We start from the raw sequence: 19,487 nt of genomic DNA on the forward strand, positions 1-19,487 counted from the left end.
TATCTTTATTTACACACATATTGTATAAGTTAAAATTACAGTTGCTCTTGTTTATACCTTAAATCTCAAGGATGCCTGTGTAAGCCAATGAGCCACTTGAGGCAAGAGAAAAACCCTGTTGCTTTTGCGGGTTTTATGAGAAACAGCTGGGGCACTTAGACTTGGGATATTCTGGAAGGTGGTTGTCCTGCTCTTCTTGACTGCTTGCCTCAGGTATCACTGACACACAGCGAAACTATCCTCCAGGAGCCTTTTCATGGTCTCTATTGATCTAAAATATTGTTATTTTGACCCTAAGGAAGAGTCTGATGTGCAGTGGAGTCATACATCCTGAGATGTGAGGGGTCAGGCATAGAAATATTGAATGCTTCTTGTTATCAATAAAATCAGGTCTTTTTCTTAACCTTTCAAGCAATAAGCCCAATAGATATATTAACAAATAACAATATGAGGGAAATAAGCTTTGTGTTGTACCTAAGTCCATTCATTCTTAACCTCCATGAGATTTAAGGCAGATTTGGGTGGGTTTCTGGGAAAAAGTAATGTTACTTAAGTAAGGCGAAAATATCTTATTCATGGAAAGTCTCTTCTTTAAGAACCACAAATTGCATCAATAAAATAATCAATGGCACACAGCAGTTAACATGCTCAATTCTTCACATTTAAAGCGGCCCTCTTTCTGGCTCTGTGAGGAAGAGAGCCAAAAGTTAGATGCTATAAAGACAAGCATATATAACGTGTGGTAGAAAATGCCAAAGATTTCTCCAAGAATTCTCAGTAGCAGAACCCCTGAGCCCATGTTGAGACAGGCCCTACCACAGTGAAGGTGGACTTGATTGGTGATAACTGTGGGAAGCATTCTAGTCCTCTTGTCTGACCTTGCCCAGACTTAAAGGGACACACATCTTGTCTCTGCAGGCATCTGCTGGGTTTCCCCCACCACCATCCCCTCGCCAACCTCTCAATCACAAGACATTAAACCTTCCCGTGTTGAGTACCTTGTATCAGGGGCAAGCTTAGTCGTTAGTGATGAGTATCTACTGACTACAATCACTTCACAGGCCCTGGGCTGAGCATACTACAACCGCTGTCTCATTGAATCCTTGCAATCGCTCTAGGAGGGATGTTTTGGGGGAATTTTTGGTCAAAAAATAAGAGACTCCTTTCAGGTCCTGAGCTGATGAGTAAATTCTTTTTGTATGACAGTGAGCAGGAGGTTCAGAATTTTGAGACAAATAACAGAGTCAGAAGGTTTTATTTTGTTTTTCCCCCAGCAAACTCCCTTTACTTTTGACTTCAGGTCACATTATATAACAATCTAATATTACCTGACCTGGTTTTTCAGCCTTCTGATGCTGAAATCTGTCTCTTAAAGTGATGAAAGGTTTCAAAGCTCTGAATGGAGATAAAAATCTGTTTCTGCCTTCTTCACCATCCAACACCCACTCTTTCTTAGGCAGATCTGGCAAAAATATGTTTGTTCACAAAGAAGCACTGTGGACACAACACAGTCGTCACAGCTTCCCCACCTTGAAAGAGCAGCTTCCCTGTGACACCTACAAAGACTGACATGAATGGAGTCAAGCTGCAGCTTCTCACCTGGGGCACAGAGAGAGAGGCTGTCACAAAGTAGCAAGGATGCAAAACATGACAATTGTCTCAGGACAATTCAAAACAAAGCTAAAGACCACCCCAGGCTCTACTCTAGTTCCCTTATTTTAACTTAATATATTGTTTTGTTGAAATAGAGTATTTTAAGCTCTGTTTTCCTCAACAGCTTTGTAAATTCAATATGTTCAAAGAAACAGGAACTATAGTCACAAATGGCCAAAAAGAAGTCCTGGCCTGTGTCCCTAGGATTGCCCCAGGGTCTCTTAGCCCACAGAGGCACTTTGAACATTACGATTTTACAGATACTGGGATGAGGCCCAGAGAGCTTGATGAGATTTACATAATCAGAAAGTGGCAGATGAGGGAATTAGGACTCAGGTGACATAGTTTTAAAATGGTTTTCTGATCTACTACTATACTATACTGTCTCTTGGAAGCCAACACGTTTGCATCTTTACACTGACCAGTGCCAAGATAATACTAACTTAAGAGAGAACCAGACGGGTGGCTCTAAGGCCAAAATTGGGTTAAGGGTCCATTGCGTGTTAAGTTAGAACCACAGAAGATTTGCTGCTGATACTCTATTAGAATTAATCCAGTAAAATGCTCCTAAAGTCTCTTTAGTTTTCTGGGATTGTTCATTTGTCAGTTAATTTTCTTTCAAGGAAACTTTAAAAAAGGTTTTTAAATTTGGGGATTGAGGGTGGAGAGGCTAACTGAAGGTATCACTTGTCCTATATATATTTAAAAAAGATAGTCTAAGCCCACATTCCTGGAATCAGAATGAGGCAGAAAATTGGACTGAGTTCAAAGAATTGTAAGACTAATGATTAGGAGCTTGGCAGAAGTGAATATTAAGTAAAGAGTAAAATTACCGACTGTGTATAGTTAGATTAGGCCAGAGTATGAAGTGGGGGAGGAGGGTAAAATAGATGGAGCTCTTTGAGATTTGTGATCCTCAAGTACCACTCCCAGGGATCGGACAGCAAATATTCTGTCAGGTGACTGTGGATTTAATAATCAAAAGTCATTCTTGCCTGTGAGCTACATGAAAGCAAGGGCGGCACTGCTTCATCAAAATGGCATTTCCTTGGAAAACACACTGTAAATAAAAAGTGGTAGTAAAACAGGCTATACTTATAAATATCATAACGTGTGAGTTTTGTGCTGGAACAAAATGCAGAAAGTTTGTTGGCCATATCCCAGGCAGACTGAATTGCCCTTTGAGAGAGACTAGAGTTTTTTTAAGCACAGGGCTACCTAAATATTCTCCCAGTTTCCAACTGCTTTCTTCAACTTTTTCCTTTGCCTTGTTCTTTCTTCCTCAAGAGGGCACCAACACCCCATCCCTAGAAAGGGTGCTGCTATGTGTGGATTTCACATTGAATGTTGAAAACATCTCTCTACAGGAAAGAACCTGGTTATAGACCAATAAACCAATAATGAGACTTCCTATTTAGTTTCAAATATCTTTAAAAACAAATTGCATTTTGTTTAAACCCAGACTGATCATTAAACAAACAAACAAAAAAATCTGTTGTATCTGGGAGAGGAAAACTGTGAGATTATGTTCATGGTCTCAAAATAAGAGAGGCAAAGTTCAGCTGAACTGCAACAATTAGACATGGTTGTGCATTCACATTTGCAGGATATTTTTCTTAAGTCTTGGTGGGAGCATGAAAGGAGACCTTATTGTGTGTGTGAGACTGGTATACAAACCAGCGAGCACACATTAATGACAAACAGTCTTTGTTAAAACCCAGGCAGCAGATATGTTAGAGGTATGCCAAAGAAAGCTTAACATTCCTCTGTCGAACACGTAGCACTTTTATTTTGGTAGAAGACTGCTATAGACAAAGGACATAGCAACGCTGTGGACTGGCTGCGTTCTTTTAATGTTTGCTTTCATATGGAATAAAATGCGTCATTTCTCCCAATCCTTATCTTTGTCTGGGTGGTGAAATTCATAAATAGCATGAGTACCACATCATATTTTCTGTACCTATTTGAATGGAATGAAGCAATGTTGCCTATAGGTTTTGTTTTGGATTGTGAGCTAATGACCACATGTTAGGAGCCACTGTTTACAAAAGTCATTTCCATAGTGTTTACTGCTTTGACCAAATGAAATTTACAATAACTTAAATCTAACATTTAACGATACACATAATTGTTATTGTGCCATTAGATTATTAGGCATAAATGGAAAGCAGTTTACATAATAAATATTATTTTACCCAGAAGAACAAGAGTTTGGAGTTTTACTCCTCATTCAGCTTGACTGTGGTCATAGATATAAAGTTATAATGATATTGTCATTTTACTCTAAAATTATGCTTTCCTCCATCTCATTTTTTTCACTTTTTCCCTCTTCTGTCTCTTCTCTTTTTCTTTATCTTAGTAACAACTGTAGTCATCATTGTTACTATCATCATCTTCCCCGAACACTGACATACTCTGATATCCACGCATATTGGGGGTGAGAGCTTTGGATCTGGCTTCCAAAGTTGGGAGATCCTTGGTCTAAGACTCTCCGTCCTCCTGTGCCCAGGGGCAAAGTTCTCAGGGCTTTGCTTCCTCTACCTGTACTTAATCTTGATAACCTGAATTAATTTCTGGGGTCCGCTGTAAGAAATTAGCACAAACTTGGTGGCTTAAAACAACAGAAATTTACTCTCTCATAGTTCTGGAGGCCAGAAGTCTGAAATCAAGGTGTCCTCAGGGCCATCTCTGTCTGAAGGCTCTAGGGGAGGATCTCTCCTTCCCTTTTCCTAGTTTCTGGAGGTTGCCAGCAATCCCTGGTGCCCTTTGGCTTGCCTCTTTCCAGTCTCCCTTGTGTTGTCACATGGGATTCCCTATGTGTGTCTGTGTCCAAATCTCCCTCTTATAAAGATGCCAGTCCTCTTGGATTTGGGACCCAAATCCAATATAACATCATCTTAACTTGATTTCATCAGCAAAGACCCTATATCCAAATAAAGTATTTATAGGTTCTGGGATGACCTGAACTTTTGGGGGACACTATTCCACCTACTACATACTCCCAGCCCTATGCCACCCCCTTCCTGAAGGGGGCGATGTGCTTCCTGCTGCTGCTGTTCCTCTTGCCTGTTTTTCTTGCTGCCATGTTTTCACACCTAGCAAAGAGCCGGGTGTGACTGAATACCTATTTGTTAAAAGATTAATGTTCCAGAAGCATACTTTCTAGGAGGCTTAAAACTGCAATAACTCCAAGATCTGAAACTGTGGATTCCCTTGTCAACCTGGCTTGATATATGAATCATCAACTAATTTATTCTCAAGAATCTATAATTGCCTCCCCTTGCTTTTTGAATCAACCAGAATTTAAACATTCAATACTTTTCTTCTACTCTAATTTTATACTCCTAAACTCGCCTTAATGCACCCTCTCTTCTTCTCGGATTGGCCACTGCCCCATGCACTATCTTTATTAATGTATTTTTGCTTTTGATTATATGGCTTTTGTCTCCATGCCCAACCTCTTTCCATTTAGATAATTGTGTCATCTATTTTAACCTACCTGTACTTTCAAATCCATTCCAAGGAACAGCTCCTCATGGTGCCATTTGTAGTCACTCTTGTCAATAATGATTTCATCCCTTCTGGACTATCTGTAGGACTCTCTAAGAATCATAAACTATAGAACCTGATGATATTTAATGTAAAACTTAATGATATACTATCTTGTATTATTTTGCAGTTGTTTTCATGCATATTTCATTCATAAAATAGAAATCCTAATACTTCCCTTGAAGTATTGGCACATTAAATGTAAAGTGCTTAGAACTGTGTCTGGCATAGAGTTGACTTTTGATGAGTTTCCATCTCCTTCTGTTTTCCTTTTTCAGAAGATTCAAGTTATATCTGATAATTTTGTCACTTCTATAGCAGATATTAGATACAATCATACAGTAGTTCTTAATCAATACTTATCGACCAGAACATGGTTGACCTAGAGACCCACACCCTTGAATCTGACATCAAATATGTATATTTATATACTCTTGGGTCATAATGTTATCAATTTTAAAAATCAATATTCTCAAATTATGATACCTAGTCATCTATTTATTGCCATAAAATTTCATCTTACCCCACTCATTAGTATTTAAATTTAAATATTAGTCTGGAACATGTGCAGACTAAAATTCTGTCTGTTGATGGCACAGCATTGTCATTACCCATTATGGTCTTTGCTTTGAGACGTGAGTGCTGCAAAGCCAGCAAGCCTTGCTGAAAGTGCACATTTTCTATTTTCATGTTTGCCTTGCTTTTCTGTTGGCAGAAGAGGAAACCAGAGCTCCAGAAATTAGGAAGCTTGGCTGAAGTGAGTCCAGCTTTTCAATTCTCAAAGCCCTTGTCTGGACAGCTGCCCTTCTGAGGATGTAGTCAGTTTTTACTCTTGCTTTTAAGAGCAGTCTTGTTCTACTCAGATGTTCTTTCACAAACTTTTTTAACTCACTAAAATTAAAACATTTGTTCCTGACTTCCCAAACATTATTTATAAGCTCTCAACTGCTGGACGGAGTATACAATTATTCCTTGGAATAAAAGCACTCCAAGTCATATTTATTTCAGTTTCTGCTACTATCCATGAAAGCTGTTTTAATTTTCTGTATAGTGGTAAGATTCACGCTGCACGCAATTATCATCAGCCATGTATATTTTGAAAACAATCCCTAGTTTGGCAATAGTTACTCCTAAAGTGATATTTCTTTGCTAGACAGCATCATACAATAAAACAGATTTTTGCAAAGTATTCTGATCATCCGAATCTAAGACAACATATTATTTATTTCAAATGGTCAGTCGTGTTCCAAACACCATTGCACATTAGATTAGAAATTATCCAGTTGGTGTGTAAACATTCCGCTAATTTACCTCGTGTCTGGTTCTTTTATTTGATCTTCAGGAATTTAAATAATTTAATGTTGTTTAGCTCTCAGTTCAACCTTTGCTTTCTGGATATTTACTTGGAACTTCCTAGTGTTTATTTAAGGATATTAGAAGTGCTTGGGGAGGATGTTTTTACTGCCCACGAGGTTGGTACAGCTATGTTGATAATGTGGCAGTAGGTTTACAACAGTCTTGCCTACTTGGTTAAAGTGATTGTCTAATTTCTTCCATCATGAACCCATCTAAGGAGCTTAGCTCTGTTGAGCGATAAACACCAGTGCCACCAGACTGGCAGGCCTGAAGAAAACTAGTGAGACAATCACATTCCTTTAGCGTGCTCCCAGTTTCCAATGTTAAAATTTTATTTATTTTTCATCCATGGTTTGGAGCTTTAGAGTAAAACATATCTAGACACTTCCACTTTCTAGCCGTAGCGGCCTTCGACAAGTTACTCAGTCTGTCTGAGCCTCAGTTTCTTACCTGCAAGATGGGACTAAGATATATTTTTCTTGAAAAGATTATTGCAGGGATTAAGTGATAATGGACATGTGAAAGCACCTTGCAAGACTTTAGGTTATTTTTCTCTCAAAACAGCCCCTTTTTCTTGTGTACTTACTAGAAACCTCTTATTTATTTAAGTGTATGACAGTTTACTTAAATATATGATAATTTGCAGTCAAAAAGCATCATTTCTCTTCTCTTGTTATAGGCACCCTGAAATTTCTTTTGCAATCTCCATTTTCCAGGCATAACTCATTCTCAAAGACCTGAAACTCTTCACACACTGAAGTATAAATTACTGGTAACAACCTAAACTCTTAATCTATAAACGTGAATGTTTCTCCCAAGGCTTTAAGTTTAAGAAGTGTCTGAACAGCTATAGAAGTACAGGCATTCATTCGATTGTAGATTCTTTCCATCATTCATTATCTGAGTGCCTACTATGTGTCAGGGACCTTTTCAGCTGCTGCAAACATTGCAATGGAGAAAACAGATGACAATTCCTGGCCATCTTTCAGCTAATATCTACGAGATAACAGCTATAATGGTGGCTCTGACCAGATCCAAGGTGACCAGCAGAGAAGCAGCAACACAGTAGGATGTGGCAAAAATGAAGAAAGCCCAGAAGCTCAGGCATGCTGAAGCAGAGATGGATTTCCCTTTTCTCATGGGCCACCCCCCACCATACTCCCGGCAGCCTAAAACACAGCTCTTCTATAGCCAGCTGGGGTTAAGGGCCACTTTTACAGTTTAAAATGCTTGAAATATAGCTGGTGGTAATGGAGGATTTGCTTTATTAGTTCATTTTTATGTATGAGAGAAACTGTAATAGAAAAAAAAAATCAGTGTGCATCTTTTTTCAATTTGAGTCCAAGAGATTTTTGGCATTAAAGCTTTTTCAGTTTCAAATGTTCCAACTCTGGCTGTATTTATGTGATGCCAAACCAACTAGTTGAAAAATTACAAGTATGGGAAATTAGCCAAGTCTTTTGTCTACAAACTGCCAACCAACCAGGTTGCCTAATTTTTTTTTTCTTCACTGAATTGTCCCATCATTCAACTGAATTGACTGACAATGGTCTGCGAGATGCAAACAAAGCAGAAAATCTGTTTTGTGTAATTCAAAGTATTGATTCATTGTTGTCTGGTAGAATATGCTCATTGTAGAGAATACAGATAATACAGAAAATATCAGAAAACAAAAATCACCCAAAGTCCTATCATGCACAAATATTGATATATACCCTTGCAGGATTTTCATGCATGTAGACATATGTCACAAAACTGGAATAATGCTCTAAATATGATTTTATCAGATTTTTCTCTTTTTACTTAATGGTATATTATAAACATACTACTAAATATTTTTTAAAACCATTTTTTTTTTGCATGTCGTTCCCATATATGAATGTACCATCATTTATTTCACCAATCTCCTATGGGTGGGCATTTGGGTTATTTCCAATTTTGGGCTATTATAAAAATTCAGTAATAAACCTTTCTTGAAATATAAATTTTTGTGTGTACCTCTGATTATTACATTGGTACACAACTTTAAATAGAATATTTTCAAACTCTTAATCAACATTGCCAAAACCTCCCATCAACACGGTTGTAGCAAAAATTATAGCAGATTTATATCCTCACATACAAGCGTGTTTATAAGAATTTCCCCTCCGTTCTCCTGCCAATTTTTAATCTTTGCCAGTTTGATAAATGAGAAAAAGGATATTTCATTGCTTTATTTATAGTTCTTAAATTACTAATGAGAATGGACATTTTTCATTTTTATTGGCCATATGTATTTTTTGTGATCATTCTTTTATTATTATTTTATTTTAGATTCAGGGGGTCCATGTGCAGGTTTGTTACAGAAATATATTTCATAATAGTGAGGTTTGGGCTTCTATTTCTAAATGCTTTCTCTTCAAAATGAGGAAATGCAAATAACAGCAGAAGATTAATATAATGTTTTTAAGTTTCCATCTCCAGAAAATCAAAGAAAGCACTTTAATAAATGTTTTTCTCTTCTTCAGAAGGACACTAAAATAGGAAGCTTTCCTGATTTTCCCTTGTAGCAATTATTTTTGAATTTACTAATTAAGTCCTAATTTAAGAAATTTAATAAGGTGCTAGAGCTAAGCTGAAGAAGTTTAGAAAGATAAAATTTCTGCCCAGTGGGTTTGGGTTTTGGATAATGTGGATTCGAGAGTGTCATGTCTGATGTCCGCCTTGGGCTTATCTTTTGAATGCTGTTTCCTGTTACCTTCCCAGAAAGGGGTGTGGAAAAGTGATTGAAGCTTGAAAATACTGAAGCCATTAGTAGAAGTTCCATCTCCTGAAAGTGGTGATTCTGAAATTATATAAGGCAAAATTAACAATTATGCTTAATTACTTTCACTCATGTGTTCATTAAAATCAAGTGCTGTCAGCCCATTCGTTATTACGGAGTCATAACCTTGATATGGTCATTTCCTTCTATTTTGACTAAATTTCCTTCCCTTGTGCCAAAATAAGCAGAACACATGCTCACCTATAAAATGCAAAATCTTGTGATATTTTTAAAAGAAAAGACTACATTGCCTTAATAGATCCTTTCTTGAGATTTCATTTTACTTTGTAGATAATGTATCTTTTTGCTACTTTGCTATAAATTTTAAACAAGGAAAAGTATCAAAATCAGCACATGGCTAGTGTGTATGGGCCCAGGTCCTATAAATAACTATGCCAGCTAGTCCTAATGTGGAAAAATGGAAAACCAGATCCTGTTAACAAAAGGAAAATTCCATTTTTCATACATGGTACTGCTCTTATTCCTCGCCCAGTGAAAAACAAGCACTTTCCTTTTCTCCGTGTGTATTACATTAATGTGTTGGCAATACAGGTGTTTCAATCTTTATAGTAAAGGCAACAAATCTATCACCATACTCATTTCACATAAAAGCTTGGTCTCTGCAGAAGCAAATTTGTACCATCTTCTATCTTCTCTCTTATATTCCCCCCCGACTCCCCCTGTTTCCTAAACTGGTTGATATTGAAATGGAGGTCTTGCCTAAAGGTCTCCAACTCAGGCCACAAATGGGCAGAACCCATTATTTAGATAGGACTTAGCCAATGAGCACCACCAGACTAGCAGAAAAATCAGAAGGAAACATGAACGAGAGAAGGTAGTGAAAGGGAACCTGATTTTAACTAGCTCTGTCTTTGGGGGAGGTATCTTTGGACAGCTCCCTCTACATTTGATGTATTCCTTTTGTCATACTCTATGGAATAATTTCCTTTAATAGAGCAGGACTCCTTAAGACAAAGGAATGTTAAACAATTGCTCCCGTAGGCAGGAAAGAACTTTGGCCACCAGCATATTTTCTCCAAAATTTTATTATGAAAATTATCAATCATATAATAATGCTGAAAGAATTTTCCAGCAGACACCTATATACCCACCATGTAGTTTTACCATTGATATTTATTCTACTTGATCATGTATCTATCTATCTAAGCCTTATCCATCATTAATCCACTTATTTTTATGCATTTCAATATAAATTGCATATCTCAGTATATATCCCCCTGAATACTTCACCCTGTGTCTTATTAAGTAGAGTTTCATTTTTGTTTACAGTTTTTTTATTTGATATAAAGTGTACATAGAGTGAAACACACAGATCTTAAATGTACATTTGTGGTATACTTCAAATGCATATGCCTGGGTGAACCGAAGGCCTAATAAGATTTAGAAAATTATCATCATCCCAGAAAGTTTCTTCATACCCCTTCCCAGACATCCTGCCTGTCCTTGAAGCAGCAACTGTTTTGAGTCTTTCCTATCATGGATTTGCTTTGCCTGTTATAGAATGTAACATAAAAGAACTCATATGGTATGTTCTCTGGTGTGTAGGGCTTTTTTCACTCAGGATAATGTTTTTGAGATTCATCTAACATTCAGTATTTTCTTCCTTTTTATTGTGTAGTAGCAAATTGTATGCCATAGTTTATTATCCAGTTTCCCATCGATGGATATCTGAGCTGTTTCCAGTTTGGCTATTATGATAAAGCTGCTGTGAATATTACCATAATGTATTTTGTAAACATAAGTTTTCATTTTCTTTGAGTGAATTCCTAGAAGTGGCCTTTTTCAGTGACAGGAAAGGTGAATGCTTAGTTTTTTAAGAAACTGCCTGCAGCCAACAGACACATGAAAAAAAGCTCATCATCACTGGTCATCAGAGAAATGCAAATCAAAACTATAATGAGATACCATCTCACGCCGGTTAGAATGGCGATCATTAAGAAGTCAGGAAACAACAGATGCTAGAGAGGATGTGGAGAAGTAGGAATGCTTTTACACTGTTGGTGGGAGTGTAAATTAGTTCAACCATTGTGGAAGACAGTGTGGTGATTCCTCAAGGATCTAGAACTAGAAATACCATTTGACTCAGCAATCCTATTACTGGGTATATACCCAAAGGATTATAAATCATGCTACTATAAAGACACATGCACACGTATGTTTATTGCGACACCATTCACAATAGCAAAGACTTGGAACCAACCCAAATGTACATCAATGATAGAATGGATTAAGAAAATGTGGCACATATACACCATGGAATACTATGCAGCCATAAAAAAGGATGAGTTCATGTCCTTTGCATGGACACGGATGAAGCTGGAAACCATCATTCTGAGCAAACTATCACAAGGACAGAAAACCAAACACTGCATGTTCTCACTCATAGGTGGGGAGTGAACAATGAAAACACTTGGACACAGGGTGGGGAACATCACACACTGGTGCCTGTCAGAGTGTGGGGGGCTGGGAGAGGGATAGTATTGGGAAAAATACCTAACGTAAATGACGAGTTAACGGGTGCAGCAAACCAACATGGCATATGTATACCTATGTATCAAACCTACATGTTATGCACATGTACCCTAGAACTTAAAGTATTAGAAAAGAAAAGAAAAGAAAAGAAACTGCTGTTTTCCAAAGAGGTTGCACCATTTTACATTCCTTCCAACCACAAACAGATGAAAGTTTCAGGTGCCCCACATCCTCAGCAACATTTGGTGTTGTCATTCTTTTTAACTCTGGCTGTTCTATTGCATATGGCCACCATTATATATTTATATATGTCTGTTTAAACCTAACCTCAATGCTATTGATGCTTAGAATTTCTAGCTGTTCTCTGTCACCTTGGAGAAACAATGGCTCATTAGCTTTGGGCAAGTTCATCTCTTTCTTGCTGTTTGGTACTGAGGTGATGGATACAGAGTATAAAATAAAAATACATAAATAGCAAAGCATGGTAATATTAACAAATTGCGCAACAGAAGCCTAATAACACTATTGGCTACTATCGTATAGAGAGTGTATTATGCACCATGTATGCTGCTAAGCCCTTTATACAAGTTTTTGTCATTTATTTTTTTCAACAATCGTATGGAATAGTGGATAGTAAGTATACTATCCCAAATTACAAATGAAGAAACTGAAACTCGAATGTTAAAAAAAAAAAAAAAAGCCCATGGTCACACTGCTACCAGAGGTTTGCCTGATCCACAGAGAGAAGGGATTGAAGAGGGCAACTAAATGTATTTAACTTAAGTAATAAATAAGATGTGTATATTTTCTGCCAACTGGTAAAGACGTTCATAATTTCAGTGACCCTCAAAAGGGAAAGTGGAGGAAAGAAAGTGTTTTTCTTCAGCATTACCTGCAGTATTCACACAACACTGAGTTAATTCATTAAAAGACCTCTGCATAACCCCTTAATGGGTAATTCAGCTTTCATAGAGTTCATTGTCTTTTACTTTCTTTTGTTTGCTTCACAGATGGAGTACTTTATAATGCCTATGAAAAATTTTCCATCTGGATTAGATCAACCTCAAATGGAAGACAAAGAGAGAGGTATATGCTCCTGTGTTTCCACGGGGATCGTCAGGATAGGAAGACTTTTCCAAAAACAACACAAGCTTGGTCTCATAAATTGGGCAACAGGGAGAGCTAGTGCAATGAATAATAATCACGTATGGACTTTTTCTTTGGTAGCTTCAGACTGGGTCTTCCCCAGATAGTATGAGGCCTTTGTAAGATGGCTGTGGTGACAGCCAATGAGCTGTCAGCTGGATATTCCTTCACTGGAGTTCTTACTTTCATCTGCTCACATTCCATATTTATCTTAATGTCATTCTTCTCTATGTGATTATTGCAGAGATACTGCATTTTAATGACATTTTAACCTAACTTCATTCATTTAATGCTCACAATGGCTCTTCAATGGGGAATAAGAAGGAAAACTGAGATGCAGAAAGTTCATTCATTCACTTATTCAACATTTAAAGATCCCCACAGAGCTGAAAAGGACAGTCTTTTTCTTTAAAAAGCTTATGATTATGGATAGAGACAGATATATTAATAGATAATTACCTTCAAATGTGAAAAGTGCTACACGAGATTTAAGTAAAGAGTGTTAGGGAAGCAGAGACAAATGGATGACTAAGGTTGGGTTATTTGGTATTGACAGGAAGGTAAGTCTATAGATACCAGGTGGGCTGATTCTTTGACTAATGCTTCTTTCATTAACAAAAACAGAGTTTACCCTCCATAATTTTTTAAAAATACACAGCTTGCTCTCAAAAATATCTAAGGAGCTTACAAAAAGTTATATATAATATGAATTATTTGTACATGAATTTGAACTTCTTTAAAGTGGATCCATGATGCTGTGCCTTCAAACAAACCTGAAAGGTGTTTTTCTTCTCTCCTTTTCTTACATTTTTTCTCATCAGCCTGCACACAAGGATGGCTAGGCCCACCCCATGATGCCAAGGTGCATGGGAACGTTTCCAAGGAAAAGATTTATGGCTGCCCCATTACCCATGTTATCCCTTCCTCCAATAGCTAACATGCAAACAAGTGTGGAAGTCCCCATAGGCCAAAAGAGATGTGTCCCACTGCCCCTCAGCTGTGTCTAATCCTGATCCACATATCCCCTCCCCTCAATTCCAAGATTCTTCATTTTTCAAATGTTGTCATTAGACAGTCTTTACTGTTTACTTTATTTCTAATGTCTTTCCAGGGCAGGCCTGAAGGGTGAACAAGATTGGGGGAGAGGTGATGAAGAGCCATTTATTTTACCAGTAGGACCCCAGGGACTATTTCATGTGTATTAATTTTCATAATCCTTCATGGAAATGCCTTTAGTTACTTGGCATTTTCCTTTAAAAGTTAGTAGCAATCTACTTTCTATTGCTTGGGATAGGCTATTCAAGTAAGGAGACAGAAAAGGAGGGGGAGGAGGAAAATGGGGAGAAGGAGAAGGAGGAAGAAAGACCAACACAGACACTCTGAAAAAAAGAAAAGAAGAGTAGGGATTCAATGTAGCAAAATCTCATGACAGTTTTGGATGAGATTTGGACATAGTACTTTATCTGTTGAACTAAATTAAGCCAAATGAGAACAAGCTGTTACCGAGCTTTGAACTAAAATGTTCAATTTTTGCTATCCTTCACCTCTTTCCTTAGAAGATGAATGTGTTAAAAATAGCTCCTCTTTCCTTAAAGGAGGTACCTGTTTTATTTTCCAATCTAATCTTCCATCCATCTTCACTTCCTATCTGTCTTAGAGCTTTGAGAAATGTCTTGCTGCCTAGAAAAGCCCATTCCCTCAACTTGCCATCAGTTTCCCATTCCATTCATTTAGGCTTCAGTCACTTGCATTATGGGAAGCTATTGTAGCTTAACTATCGTATCAGACAAACTCCAATTCCAGTCATAAACTATATGCTGGATTCACTCTTTACGTTCATGGAAAATCATTTAAAAAATGGTGTTTGGAACATTCTGCTGGCACTTCAAGCTCCATTTCTGGTATGTTTCAACAAAAAATATATTTGTGGATTCTTTTTCTCTTACACCTCCCTTTTCCCTCCCGCCTTAAAAAAGTTGGAGACTTTGTAAGTTAAATTAATGCTTGATGTAATTTCCTGTAATAGAAGGCACAGGCTCCAGCACTAACTATCCTTTCATGGAAAAACAGCTCATTGCCCCTGGATGTGGAGTCACACCCTTGAATTATGAGTCTGGATCATTGCTGAGTGGATCACTTTGGAGCCAGAAATCAGAGTGGTAGCAGGAGAAAAGAGTTGGCAACTGGAGGGGAGGGAAAGGGTTTGTTGGGAATGAGTGCCAGGACAATGTTTAAGGACAACAGAAATGCAGTGGAGAAAAGGGAAGGACACTTAAGTTACCTAGAAATAACTAAGAAGCCAGGAGAGATCCAGACTGTATTGGGTTAGAGCCTGCCATGCGGCAATTTAATTTCCAATATTATCGATAAGTGGAAAATTTCTGGGTTGTAATGCTTTTGAAAAGATAATGCAAGCCATGGTCTTTGGGATGTCAGGAGGACAAATAAGCAGATGAGGCAAAGGAATTCTGTATGTGAGATGAGTTAAAAGCAATCTGTATCCATTTGTAGGTCTGTGCTTATATGTCTTTCCAAACGCATCTCTAATCTCTTAGGTCTGGAAATTAAGTCTACATGCCAAACTTTCCTGTGTTGATTTACCTGTCTATCCTGATTTAGGTGAGGCTAGATTGCTGTGCAAACAGAACTTATCTTGTGGTGAATGATTATGGTTTGCACTGTTTCCCGACTCAGCCTAAATGCAAGTACAGAGGCATTCAGTGAAGTTACTGTGGTTAGCTCTCCTAAACTTTCAGGGTCTTCAGGTTTAAGTGGGGCCGATATTTGAATAAAGGGTCAAATAGGTGGTACAGCCCTCTTTTGAAATAATCTTAAACTAAATTTTACAGTTTAAGGTAAGATATGATCATATGGAATGCTTATTGTGTCCTTGTTACCCAAAGAGCAGCAAGAAATAAATTAGACCACACAGGGAGGTATGTGTAGGTTAAGAAGGGCACAGATAAATTTGGGACAGAAGTGAATCTTTAATCCATGTTATTTAACTTAACACTCTTTTCTAAAGATTATTTGCTTCCTGAAGACATAGGTGCTATACCAAAAAAAAAAAAAAAAGAAAAAAGAAGAAGAAAAAGATAGTTGTGGTAGAATAAACAATGACTTTACCTTTAGGGGAAAGAGAAATTTAGGTTTCTGAAACACTAAAGGAGACATAAACATTGGGAGAATAATGAATTCCTGTGCAGCTCACCCAACAACTGAGCTGTAGTGTTACCCATATGCGGCAGTTCCATCCATCCACACTACAGCAAGGTTTCTCAGCCCTGGCACTATTGTCACTTTGGACTGGATACTTCTTTGTTGTGGGGTGCCATTCTGATGTTGGCAGAATCTCTGGCTTCTATCTACTAGTGACCAGTAGCACCTCCTACCTAAAAAATGGCAATGAAAAATGTCTTCAGGTATTGCTCAATATCCCCTCAGGGGCAAAAGGATCGCTGGTTAAGAACCACTGTACTGGCCAGGCGTCGTGGCTCACGCCTGTAATCCCAGCACTTTGGGAGGCTGAGGCGGGTGGATCACGAGGTCAGGCGTTCAAGACCAGCCTGGCAAACATAGTGAAACCCCATCTATAGTGAAAATACAAAAAATTAGCCAGGTGTGGTGGCGGGCACCTGTAATCCTAGCTACTCAGGAGGCTGAGGCAGGAGAATCACTTCAACCTGGGAGGCTGAAGTTGCAGTGAGCCGAGATTGTGCCACTGCACTCCAGCTGGGACAACAGTGTGAGACTCCATCCAAAAACAAAAAAAACAAAACAAAACAAAACAAAAAACCCCACTCTACTAGAGCAATCATAAAGACTAGTCTAGACACTAAATAATTAGACCTTTATTTAATAGTATCTTAAGAAAAATGTAATGACAGACAAAATGGTGTTGTTGAAAAGGCAGGGTCAGGCGAGTGTGGATTCCAAGATTATTTTCTCTAAGTCACAGAGTTTGTCAAATGAGGGGCTCTGGAGATTGTGGATGGAATGTGAGAGACTGGAGGAGGAGAGAAAAGGAAAACAACAAATGTTCAGTATAAAGAAATGGATACTCTTATTAAGAAAAATTCCATTTTTGTGTTTTCCAAAGGACACTTTGTGTGTGTGTGCATGCACACGTGTGTGCACGTGTGTGTGTGATGTATCTGTGGCTTATCCGAGCTTCTAGAATGTAATATCATCCATAGAGTAAATCACTTACGTCTCTTAATTTATTGGAATTATGAGTTGATTACCTACCACATACCATGCACTGTGATAGGCACTGGGGATTCGATGGTGAGAAAACAGATTTGGTCCTTGCCTTCCTAATAATCTTCCTGTTGGGCAATTGGTATTGTTGAGCAGACAACTATGACTAGGTAAATCTGCGAGTGTATAAACCCGGAGCAGCACATACAGGTTTTCAGAAAAGCAATCTTCCAGGGCCCAGAGTGTCCACGTACATTCTTTTTGAGTATGCCAAGAATGCAAGGCCCTGACCAATCTTTATCAGGACCATTTTTCAAGGTTATGTCTGCAGCAAGCAACCTTCAAGGATGAGGCAATGTGTACCTCTGGAACAAAGAGCAGGCTTGCTTACTGCTTGCTATAAAACAGCAGGTTCCCAAGCCAGTATTTCTCTGTTGTACAACAACCTATATGTGCACAGCATTCACCCGAGCCTCTTCTTGTTGTCCCCAGGAGACTTGGGTTGGGGGGGAGGGGGGTCAAAGGAAACTGACACTCATGCTGCTTGCTATGCTGTGATTAAGAAAGTCCTTTGTTTCTGACCCAGGAATCTCTAGCCTTCTTCTAACATCCATGAACCCAAAACAGGCAACCTTATCTTGTAAGCAGAGTAAAATCAGATGCCAGATCCTGACAGTGGGATCCAGTAAATGGGGCTTTAAAACAAGGGCAAGGAAAGGAGATTTTCAGAGTGACTATGAGGACAGACTTCAGTGCTTCATCTGAGTACTAGAGAGCAGCTAGTTCCAAGTGAAGCAGGATAACTTGGCTCCAGGAGTGATCTCATTAAGGAAAAATGAAAAGGAGAAGTTCCTTGATATGCTTACACATAAAGAAAGGAGACTTACACATCTGGTGGAGACTTGGAGTATTAAGTATTTATAGATTTTACAAGTTCTCAGTTAATAAAAAAAATGATTCAGGCCTCTAGCACAGGCCCCATTAAAGATGTTACCTTCTCACCTAAGCTTTGGTGTCAGATGACTTCCACATAGCTACTATGAGTTGAGAGAGAGAAATGGAGGTGAGGAAATAAAGAAGTCAAGATTGAGAACTGCATCTAGGAAAAAAGTTTGGTAGACTATTAGACTATGAAATGACTGGCAGCAAATAGACCAATAGTCTAATGATTTTTTTTTTTTTTTTTGGAGACAGAGTTTTGCTGTTTTGCCCAGGCTGGAGTGAAGTGGTGCAATCCTGGCTCACTGCAACCTCCGCCCCCCAAGTTCAAGTGATTCTCCTCCCTCAGCCTCCCGAGTAGCTGGGATTATAGGCGCCACCACCATGCCTAGTTAATTTTTGTGTTTTTAGTAGAGATGGGGTTTTGCCATATTGGACAGGCTGGTCTTGAACTCCTGACCTCAGGTGAGCTGCCCACCTCAGCCTCCCAACGTGCTGGGATTACAGGCATGAGCCACCATGCCCAGCCTGGGAAGTCTAATGAATATTTTGAGGGAAGTGTATTGTCAAAGACACCATAAACTTAACCTCAAAAGCCTTTTGACTGCTCTGTAAGTCTTGAAGCAAACCCCTAGCAGAAAGTGTACTGTTAGAATCCACCCAGTTCTTGGGGAAGGCAGGCACCTCAAAACCCACTTCAATGGAAAATAACATACAAGGAAAAATTTCCCAGAGAGAAGATTCAGGAGCCATGGAAGACAGTGGATAGGAAACTTCTTTCCCAGAACTGAATCTGAGTCTAAGCAAGGAATTTGCCAATACCCAGGAGTTGAAATCCTGCTCACAGGATTCCATCATTGCTATGTGACCATGACTGCTTCTGTTCTTCAGTTTTCCTGCTCTCCCGTTGCCTGTTGAGTGTGTGCATATGCTTTGGGGGAGCGGGGACAGCAAATTACTTGTCTGTTTAGTTTGTAGTTTCTTGGGCTTGAAGAGTCGTATCTAAACCTGAGAGAGAGGACTGTGTATTACCTGTGGATCTCAATTTTGATGGAGAAGCAGTAACTCTGGGGCTTGGGGTTATAGCCCTAGTGGAAGAACTGATTATGGTAGGCCTGGGGGAGGAAGAGTAAAACACATATATGCTGACTGGAATGACAGAGACAGCACTATGTTTATCCAAGTTTTTCTTTTCTTTTCTTTTCTTTTTTTTGAGACGGAGTCTTGCTCTGTCCCCCAGGCTGGAGTGCAGTGGTGTGATCTCGGCTCACTGCAAGCTCCGCCTCCCGGGTTCACGCCATTCTCCTGCCTCAGCCTCCCGAGTAGCTGGGACTACAGGCACCCGCCA

Source organism: Pan paniscus, chromosome 13 (assembly GCF_029289425.2).
Source record: "Pan paniscus chromosome 13, NHGRI_mPanPan1-v2.0_pri, whole genome shotgun sequence".
Taxonomy (NCBI): Eukaryota; Metazoa; Chordata; class Mammalia; order Primates; family Hominidae; genus Pan; species Pan paniscus.